We start from the raw sequence: 11,057 nt of genomic DNA, 5'->3' as shown, positions 1-11,057 counted from the left end.
CTGCACTCTGGAGAGAGTTTATTCCACAGTCTGGACACCCTGACTGTGAAGGAGGTTTTCCTGGTATTAAGCCTGAAGCGGCCTTCCAGGAGTTTGTATCCATTGGTCCTGGTCTTCCCTGGGTTTGCCCTAGTGAACCAAGCTCCTGATGCACTCATCTGATATTGCAGTAAGCCACTATCAAGTCCCCTCTCAACCTTCTCTTCTTTAGGCTAAAGAGGCCCAGGTCCCTCAGCCTTTCCTCATATGGCTTGCCTTGCAAGTCCCTGACATATGGGTGGCTCCTTCCCAGACCCTCTCAAGTTTTTCCACATCCTTATTGAAGTGCAGCGCCCAGAACTGGATGCAGTACTCCAACTGCAGTGTCACCAGTGCTGAGTACAGCGGGAGTACCACTTCTTAGTTTTACACGAGATGCATCAGTTGATGCATGACAGCGTGTTATTTGCCCTGCTGGCCACCGCCTCGCACTGACAGCTCATATTCATACACTGGTCAATCATTACCCTAGGTCCCTTTTGGCTGTGGTGCAAGTCAAGCTGTCACCACCAAGCCTGTATATATGTTGAGGGTTGTTTGCCCCCAGATGGAGCACCTTACACTTGGAAATGTTAAACTTCATCTGGTTCCGGTCTGCCCAGTTCTCGAGCCTGTCCAGGTCTGCCTGCATCTGCAACCTAGCTTCTGACGTGACCATACTACTCCGTAACTTGGTGTCATCCACGAACTTAGCCAGCAAGCTTTTCACTCCCCCATCCAAATCATTGATAAAGATGTTGAAAAGCACCGGTCCAGGCACAGACCTCTGAGGGACACCGCTGGCCACTTCCTGCCAGGACAATACAGATCCATTCATGAGAACACTCTGAGTCCTACCATATAGCCAGTTTCCCACCCACTGAATCATTGAGCAGCTGAGCCCACAATCTTCCAGTTTCCCCACAAGCATATTGTGAGATACTAGATCAAAAGCCTTTTGGAAACTTAGGTATATATTGTCACCTGTGTCCAGGCGGCGAGAGAGCTGGTCATAGAAGAAGATGAGATTGGTAAGACAAGACCTACCCACAACAAAGCCATGCTGGCTGTCATTCAGAATCTTCCCTTCCGTGAGCATATTGCACACTGATTCTTTAATGAGCTTTTCCAGGATTTTCCCTGGGATGAAGGTTAGGCTGATTGGCCTATAGTTGCCCAGGTCCTCCCTCTTCCCCTTCTTGAAGAGGGGCACAATGCTGGCCCTCTTCCAGTCATCAAGGATTTCCAAATTCATGCACCACAAATTCTGAAAGAGCTTTGCCAGGGGTTCTGCGATGACCTCAGCCAGCTCCTTCAGCACTCTCGGATGGAGTCCATCTGGTGCTGCTGACTTACAAATCTCTAGCTTTTCTAGTTGGTATTGCACTCGCTCAGCATCCACAGTGGGACATGCTGGGACTGACAGCCTTCCCCTATGAGCCTTATCTCGCTTGACTTTCCCCATGGTCAGGTGAAATACTGAATCAAAGTGGGCATTCAGGAGTTCAGTTTTTTCCTGAATGTCGGTTACCGGCTGTCCCGAGGTGTTAGGCAGGGTCCCACACTCCCATTTGTTTTCCTTCTACTGCCTGAATACCTAAAGAAGGACTTCTTATTGTCCTTAACTCCCATAGCTAACTTAAACTCCATCACCGCCTTGGCTTTCCTGATCATTTCCCTATAAGTGCTGGCCACTGTTGTATAGTCCTCCTTGAGGCCTGTCCCTAGCTTCCACTGTGTGTGCACCTCTTTTTTCTTTTTTAAGAGGACCCCAATGTCCCTACTAAGCCAGGAGAGCTTGCCAGCCCTTCTGCCTTTCCTCTTTGCAGGAACAGTTTTCTTTTGTGCTTTGACGATCGTATCCCTGAGCAATGACCACTCTTCGTGTACCCCATTTGCTTTGCCTTCCTGGTCCCCCATCACCTCCCCTACTAATGCTCTGAGCCTGTCAAAGTTAGCATTTTTGAAGTCCAGGACTTCAGTCCTGCTGGTTGATTTATTGACTTTGCAACAGACAGTAAACCTGGTTATTTCATGGTTGCTGTCACCCAGGTTACCCTCAATGTTCAAGCCATACACCAGATCATCTCTCTTGGCCAAGACCAAGTCTAGAAGACTGTTACCTCTGGTTGGCCCTTGCACTTCCTGGGTCAGGAAGAGCTCCTTCATCACAGTCAAGAAACTACATGAATGATCTGACCTAGGCAAGCGTTCTTCCCAATCTATGTCCAGGTAATTGAAGTCACCCATTATAACCAAGTCCCTTGCACATGCGGCCTTTGTCAGTCCTCGAGAGAACTCCAGATCCAGCTCCTCCCCTCAGGTTGGCGGCCTGTAGTAAATGCCTACAGTTAGATTTCTCTCACCTCACCCCCCACCCTACCCTGGAGCTTGACCTGGAGGGTTTCAAGCTGCTTATCTTTGGAGCCAATGTCAGCCTCCAGAGAGGTGTACTGCTCTCTCATGTAGAGAGCATACCCCTCTACCTTTTCTCCCTACTCTGTCCCTTCTGTGCAGGGTGTAGCCCTCTACGACTACACTCCAATCGTGAGGAGTCCCACCAGGTCTCTGTGATCCCTACCAGGTCATACTGCCTACTAGAGAGCAGGAGGGCTAGCTCCTCCTGCTTGTTCCCCATGCTCCTGGCATTGGTGTACAGGCAGCTGAGGCCTCCAACCAACACCCTCGATTTCCTGAGAAGCTGTGCACGAACTGATTGGTTAGCATTTTCAGAAACAGTTGTGCTAGTGTCTTCTGCAAGGGAGCTTGCCAGCCCTTCTGCCTTTCCTCTTTGCATATATATATATTGTTACACCAGGGACAAGTAGCGAGGGCACAAGGTGTGCCACTGCTACCTGTCCCTGGGGAAACAAATGTTCGTGCTCATCTGGATGTGGCCTGAGAATGCATTTGGTCCGCTGTTTTGGGGGATTATATGAGGAATACACAATTGTAAAGACAGACTATTGCCTTGAGAGTGCCCATTAAAATGCATCATGTATTAAAATCAGTGCAAGGTTTGGAGAAGATACAACAATAAAGGTGCCAGAAAAATCCAGGTTACAGTAGGAGAACAAAATCATGATTAGCAGTATTGAATGGTTAGACTTAGCCAGAGGAACAAGGTCTAGGATGAGCTTGAACGGGTGCTATGAGTTCAGAAGAGTCAGAATGCCATTCTGATTAATTAAACAGTACAAATATTAAAGATAAATCATTCCAAATGGTATATTTATGCCACTTTTGGTGATATTGCTTTTGCTCATTGACTTGCTTCTTATGGATTGTCATACAGAAATAGAAACAGACAATATCTTATTGAATCGCTTTACTGTAGTCATGGCAACCTTCAAAAATCTTGAGTAGAAAGAAAAGGACATCGGGAAAAAAGAATACATGTGAGCACTCATGGTTCATTTATTATATTGTCATATTCTCAGGTTCTTGTATCCTGAGAAGCAAAGATCAAAGAAATGAAAGAAAGGGAAGGAATGTGCTTGGCATAAATATACAGAAAATTGATATAAATAATGAAAACATGGAAGGAAAAGGATAATGGAAGGTCAAAAATATTAAAAAGTTAGCTGGTCAAGGTGATAGGTCATTTCATCCCCTGATCACTAGTTCACATGTCAATAACCCCCAAAAGTATCATTATATATCCTATTAATTGGAACTCCTGATGATAGTGGTAAGAGCAGAATGATAGTTGTTATTATTTTTATAGCACCCATAATGTGCAAACTCAGAAGAAGGAATGAGAAGACCTTAACATCTAAACAAGTTTCAACCTAAAAGAGAAGCTATTGTTTTAGCCTCAGTGTTGGTTATAATCACAAGTGATTATAATCACAAGTGATTATAAAACAGTAATAGTTTTATTGACAGACTATCATCCATAAGCCATCCAGTTGTTGCCACACAAAACTTATACAACAACCTGCACAGAACAAAACCCTTTGTATCACATTACATCACATAAGTCAAATGGCTTATCTCAGTTTGAACTGTCAAAACTCAGCTACTGATCACAACTTATTCAACCTATGGCACAACTGACTGCTGATGTAAATCATTTGTAAATCTAGGTACACCCGCTGCACCTGAAAAACTGTATGAGGCTAGTGCAAGCAAAATCCCACCAAATACCCATTATATGAACACCATGGTATCACCAATCCAATGTGTTTGTGCTTATAAGTTTTTTGTAACAAATACCATGTTACAAATATGACTGCATAGTTCTTTTTTTTTAGCTCCACGGGTAGACTAAAATTCTCCAGGAAAATGCAAATTAAAAAAACTACCGACTATAAAGCAAAAGTAAGGCTACACAATTAGAATGGTTTGAAAAAACTAAAGAAAGAGACCTCTGTGTAATGTCTGTGCTTTTCTGCCTGCCGAAAGAATGGATGACATAGCTGTAATAAAGTATCAGTTCACATTCTTGGAATTGTTCTCTAGCACATGTAGAAGACAGCAAAAAAGGTGTTTGTGGGCAAAAACTGGCTCTCATACACAGAGATTGCAGGATCTTGGCATCAGAACAACATACTTCAAGAGTATAGTCTTAACTATGTATGCCATTAGTTTATCAAACGTTATTTGATGTGCATGTTAATGTAGAAGATGATCTCACTTGCTAAATAACAGAGGTGCTCATTATTAAATACATGGTATATGACTTTGTTTTGGCACTCCCTAACAGATAACTGCTGAATCCCTTTCAGGGAATTTGTAGACTTGTTGACTTATTATGGCTGACTTGCTATAAAAGAACACAAAAATCGAGGGGGAGGGAAGAAAGGGAAGGGCCATAAGTTGTTTAATAAAAGTAGGTTTATTCAAGAAAGATTATACCTTTGACTCTGTACTGAAGGTCATGGGATGAAGAGTATAGTAGGTTTGAAATGCATGGGCAAAAGTAATCAGAACTTTGGCCTGCAGACAACACAGCTACAACATGTATCCCTGGGCTACAGCAATACACTTCAATCCCACATACACCAGGTAAGAATACAAACATTGCATTTAAACCCATATGTTTAAATGTAAAAATAAAATTGTCATCTCACCATTTCATGACCAGACATCTAGAAAAAAGAGAGTTGGTTGAAAACCGCTCATATTATATTAGTGTAAATTGATAATAACTATTAATGGGATCTCCAGATTTACACTTCTGTAACAGGAAGGAGAATCCGAATACATTCCCTTAATGATTTTTAAATTGCCCCTCCATTTAAAGAACAGAATAAGTGAGGAATGCTTATTACTTATCCAGGAGGAAAATCTTGACAAAAAAATGTATTGGGATTGGCAGAGCTGACCCAAGCAGGGTGCGGGGCCTGGGGTAAATCAGCCTGTGCAAGGCCCTGCCCCTGTCCCCGCCCTGATCCTGCGCACCCTGGATCCGAAAAAGCTGCTGTAGCCATTGGCAGCAGCAGCGTCGGCAGCAGGAGGGTAGCGAGCAGCTGGATACGGCTGCTCCGCCCGGCTCTGCGGGGCCCCCCAAAGCATAGGGCCCAGGGTGGTTGCTCTGATTCGCCCCCCGCTAGGGACAGCCCTAGGGATTAGACATCTGGGACAGAGGAAACTGGGATGAGAAGTGGAATATTTTAATGGCTGCAAAGTCTCCATTTTAATTTGACAGTGAGGAATTTAGGAAAGTTCAGAACTATTAGCCAAACTGCATCAAAAATGGATAAAATATTTTCAGCCCATTATGAAAATAAGGGTTATTTACAAACAGAATTGAATTTTATATACTTCAGTGAAGACAGAACTGCAAATTATAAAGACAGAAAGAACCAGTTCAGTCATGTAGTTTGACCTCCTGTATAAAACAAGTCATAGGAAATCTCTGAAATAATTCTCATTTGAATAAAAAGAACCTATATGTAAAAAGATCTTGTTTTGATTTAAAATATTTATGATTTTTGTTCTAGATTACTCTGTTGCTTATGGCTACTATAAGGGCGGTACCATATTTTCTCAGCCTTGGAGGCACTCGCTCTTTCTAAAATCATAGATCTACCCATGAAGACCAGTCTTCAGCAGCACCTAGCCTTTCAGCTTCAGTTAAGCAAAAAAGAACAGGTAAGTCAGCCAATTAGGTTCGATCTCTGCTCTATGCAGCCATAACTCTGAAAGATTCTTTTTTTTTTCTTTCATTCTTTCAAAAACAAGATGTGTATTATATTCTGGGGCATGCAGTTTGTGAGAAAATACAGTAACACCCTTCAAGAAACATAGTTATACTTGGGGTGATTGAAAGCATACCTGAAATATAACAACATTTTTCATGTGCTAATTATATTAGAGGTAGACCAAACCAAAAAGATATCATTATTGCTCACTGCAGCATTCAAAATCTAAATGTATGTATTTTGTACACAACCCTTGGTTTCAAAGCAGATTGAAACATAACCCCTGAGTAAACATACCGTTTTCCCTCGATTTATGAGGTACACGCATTCCCAGAGAATGGCGCATAAGTTGAATTTGCATAAAGCAAATCCACTTTACAATGTAACAAATAGGAATAGGTTCCCATGGCAGAGAGGAAGGGAGAGAGGGAGTGAGGCTGGGCCTAAGGAAGGGGCAGGAGAGGTGCTGCTCCCGGGGCTCTACAAGGCAACAAAGCAGAGGCAGCTGAGCGGCACTCACCCCAGCTCCAGCTGCAGTGGCCCCGGGAGCAGCCAGCACCAACAGCTTGCAGCCGTTGGGCTGCACCATGCTTCACCTGTCCCCCTGCATCTTGTTCCCACTCACCTCTGCTCCTGAGCTGCATTGTGCCCTGGTGAAGGCAGCTTGTGTTGGTTGCTTCTGGGGCCACTCCAGCATGGGCTGGGGTGAGTGTGGACAAGTGGAGCCCCAGGCAGCGCGGGGCACAGCGCAGGGAGCAGCCCCGGGAGCAGCCAACTCCAGCTGCCTGCACCAGGGCATGGCACAACCCAGGAGCTAAGGTGAGTGAGGACAAGCTGGCGCCAGGTGCTCCCAGGGCCACTGCAGCCAGGACTGCGGTGAGTGGGGCCACGGCCCTTTCCCCCTTCTCCACACAGACTTACCTGCTTGGGCAGCAGGGTGTCTATGCTGATCGCATAAGAGCAAATTTACCTTGCATATAATGAATTATGGGTCTAAATATGCTCATCTCATAAGAGTGAATTCGCATATAAAGAACCCACATAAATCGAGGGAAACCTGTACTTGCAAATTGGGATGTTTGAAGTCTGCATCAGGAGATGTATGATTTGTGCCTGAATTTGCAAATTAATAATTTGCAAATTAGAAATTAAAAACCTTGAAGAAAAAAATTAAGTTCAGAAAGCTTTTCACCAGCCATTTGTTCATGTTAAATGTTTCTTGGAAGAAGAGTACAACTAAGATGGTCTGATTCTCCTTTCTCACTGGGTTCTCTTTCACAAACGCATTTTCAAAGAAAAACTAGAATTTTCACATTCTCATCTACTACTGGTGGGTTAGTTTTTTCAGATTCTGAAGCAGAATAGCATAATACAGGGCATATCTACACATGCATTTAAGCACCAATACATTTAATGAGCATTAAGCTAAGATGCATAAAGGAATTTTTTACATGAATCTACACATGCAGGGACTGGGCACTAACGTTAGTGCCAAGTCCCTAAAGTTAGTGCCAAGTCCCTGCAGCCCTGCCATGTGCCCTTAGTGGCTGGGCAGACCCAGCACTGAAGTTAGTGTTGGGTCACGTCTACACATGTATTAATGCGCTTTAACTAATCACGCCTAAATTTGATACCTGCATTTGCAGGTATCAAATTTAAGTGCGATTAGCCTAATTTCACCATTTTAATGCATATTAAGGGCGCACACGTGTAGACACATGCCCATAACGTGCATTAAATGAGGCTAACAGAGGCTAAATTAGGCTAACAGAGTCTCATCAACAGAAATTGTCAGCATTACGTTTCATGAATGTTAGATGCTGGCAAGCTTAGCCAGATCGGAACAGTCTTCCCTTCTATTTCCAAATCACCAATGGATCTCCCTCAAGGCTTATTTCTGTGAGATTAATAAATACTAGTGGATTGTTCTACTGGGTAAAGAGTAAAAAAAACTAGCAGATGAGCCAACTTTTTCTGTATAGGATACCAAATCATGTTGATGCACATGAGACAGAATTATTTTGCCTTTTTGCTAACAAAAAAAAAAAGCCCAAGCAGTAGCAGATGTTGTTAAGGATTAGGCTTGTGAAGCAATTAAGGAAGAGATGTTGCCACCTGAGGCAGACTCTAATGGCTGCAACAGAAGACTGCTGAGTTTGCCCTGCAGTGAGGTGATGGCAGCATGTTGCAAAAGTAATCATAACAGAACATCTTGACAGTGTCATGTGTCAGCCCTCAGGGAAACTGCCCTCATTTTTACCCTTAAATGAAAGATCCAGCATTGCAGTTATGGTACATGCCGATCCCTTTTAAACCTATTTCTTCTTCTCAGATAAAGTTTTAGAGTGTTATTCTTCACAAGCAAAAGAGCAGTCTCCACTGTGTCTTCAAATCCTTTCTTGATATCATATATAGTATCTAATTTGTAAAGACTTAGCTCAAGTTCACCCTTGCTAGTCACCTGGTCGCCTTCATAAAGCACAGAGATGTTCTGACAGAAACGCTCAAGACTGCAAGGTGCTGAACACAGTCCATCTACCTAGGATTTCATGGGTTTGTGCTCCCTTAATCACTCGCAGGCCTGAAACCTTTTTCTGCCTTTCCAGGTAATTTAAATGAGATCCTACTCCACCTTGCTTGGGGTCCTTAAAAACCATTAGTACTGATACACTTTTTATCACGTGCCTTCATCCTAGATGTAGGATGACATGGCATAAAGCAGGGCAACCCACATACAGGCAGTCCTTGACTTACAACATTTCGAGCTACAATGTTTCGCACTTACAACTTTATGTTTCAACTTTATGATGTCAGTTTTGATTTTTCAATGCTTGATCTGATGCAACACCACGCCAGCGAACAAGTTGGCTCATCTCCCTGGACAGCATTTGTCCAAACTTCCTTAGACACTTTCTTTAAGAAAGCAGACAAGACTCCAGAAAAAGCCAGGACTCCTGAGAAGACTCCAGCCAAGAACCCTTCAAAAAGTCCAGCAAAGTCACTTCAAAGAAGCCCTTCCAAATCAACATGATTGCTACTTACAATATAAATATATTAATGTATATTACTCATCTATAATTGATCGAGTACAAAATTCTGGGGTATTTTTGGTGAAAATAGGACACCAACCTTTGGTTCAGGAACCAATCCCCCATTTATAACATTGTTTCTTATGAGAAAATTGGTTCTGAGTTACAATGTTTCGACTTAAGATGCAGTTTTCAGAAACCAATTGTGTCATAAGTCCGAGGACAGTCTGTATATTTGTGTTCAGTTTTGCAAGCTGGGTGGAGTACAACTGCACGTAGATGCCAAAGTGCCACAGCTGCCTAATTAGGTGGCAAGGGAGTGCATGAGGTGCTCCAGGGTGAACATGGGAGCCATGAACACAGCCTCTGCATCGCTGGGACCTTAAATGCTAGAGGCTGCAAATGGGAGAGGAACAGGGGAAAACCCCCCTGCTCACTGCCCCCTTCCAGCATCTGCCCTCTGCCACGGCAGGGCCCTGCTAAGCCTTCAAATGAAAGGGGGACGTAGGGTTGCCAACTCTGTTTAAATCACTTTGGGAGGTTTCATTACATGACATAATGACATGGCATGAGAAGGCAAGTACACATTACTATTACATTTTAAAAACCCACTGGACTACTATATAAACTGGATTCAACATTTCATGTTTATTTTAAGGGATGGCCTATCATTTTTCTCCCGGGTGACTTTTAGCAGTATCCCGGAGCTTTATATTTAATTTCTGGAGACTCCAAGGCAATCCTGGAGGGCTGGTAACCCTAGCTGGACGGGAACCAGTGCCAGACTGGTGCTGGTGATCACTACACATCTTCAAGCACTAACTTAATGGGGGTTTGGCTCTCTGGACAGCTGGAGAGTCACTTTTATGGCACAGGGACTGCGTTGCATGTGTAGCCAGCCTGCATTTATGGCCCCAAGAGCGCAATCAGTAGCAGCCTTAGGGGAGGGCAAACTGGGCAACCACCCAGGGCCCCACACTTTATAAAAATTAATTCCACTGAATATTTCTATTATCCATATCGCATTGAGATATTTGTAATTAATAGAAGATAATATTTGTATTATCCATATTGTATTGAGATATTTGAAATCAATATTATTTGTATTATCCATATCGTATTGAGATATCTGTAATATCCACAGTGTCCTGAGATATGTCATTAATATAAGATGATATTTGTATTATCCATATGTATTGAGATATTTGTAATTAATATAAGACGATATTTGTATTATCCATATTGTATTGAAATATCTATAATTAATATTTGTATAAATATCCATACTGTAATGGAGAAATTTGTAATTAACGTATTTGTATTATCCATATCGTATTGAGATATTTGTATTTAATATATTTGTATGTTTCATATTGTATTTATTTGTAATTAATACAAGATAATATTTGTATTATCCATACCATATTGAGCTATTTGTAATCAGTATGTATATTATCCAGATCGTATTTATTTGTAATCAATAGATGTGTTACCCATATCATATTTATTTGTTATTAAGATAATATTTGTAGTATCCATATCGTATTGAGATATCTGTAATTAATATTTGTATTATCCATAGTGTATTCAGATATTTGTCATTAATATAAGATCACATTTGTGTTGTCCATACCGTATTCTCCACACTGTATTCACTGTCACTGCAGTTTCACGGGCAGGGCGGAGTGACATTGAAATCGAAAATCCTCATCAGAATTAGGGCGCTCAGGGCCCCAGGCGAGCTCCGCTCCGCGCCGCACCGCACCCGTCAGCTCCAGGGGGCCGGGCCGAGCTCAGCCCAGGGCTCCTGGGGGGGGAAGCTCCGCCCCCAGGCTCCGGCCCCGCGCAGTCAGCCCCGGGG

General features: G+C 42.9%; 1 long non-coding RNA gene across 1 annotated transcript; it reads right to left on the bottom strand.

Moving 5' to 3' along the window:
• Positions 1 to 4,098: 4,098 nt before the first annotated feature.
• Positions 4,099 to 5,391, bottom strand: LOC109299434. Its single transcript, XR_002097841.1, has 2 exons — positions 4,762 to 5,391; positions 4,099 to 4,715 (listed from the first exon to the last, which is right to left on the bottom strand). It is a non-coding gene; the product is annotated as an uncharacterized LOC109299434 (long non-coding RNA).
• Between the last annotated feature and the right edge of the window lie 5,666 nt (positions 5,392 to 11,057).

This window comes from Gavialis gangeticus, unplaced genomic scaffold, assembly GCF_001723915.1.
Source record: "Gavialis gangeticus isolate Ggan-Ray unplaced genomic scaffold, GavGan_comp1, whole genome shotgun sequence".
Lineage (NCBI taxonomy): Eukaryota > Metazoa > Chordata > Crocodylia > Gavialidae > Gavialis > Gavialis gangeticus.
Note: the sequence above shows the minus strand (reverse complement) of the source record. Positions and strands in the feature narration are given on the sequence as shown.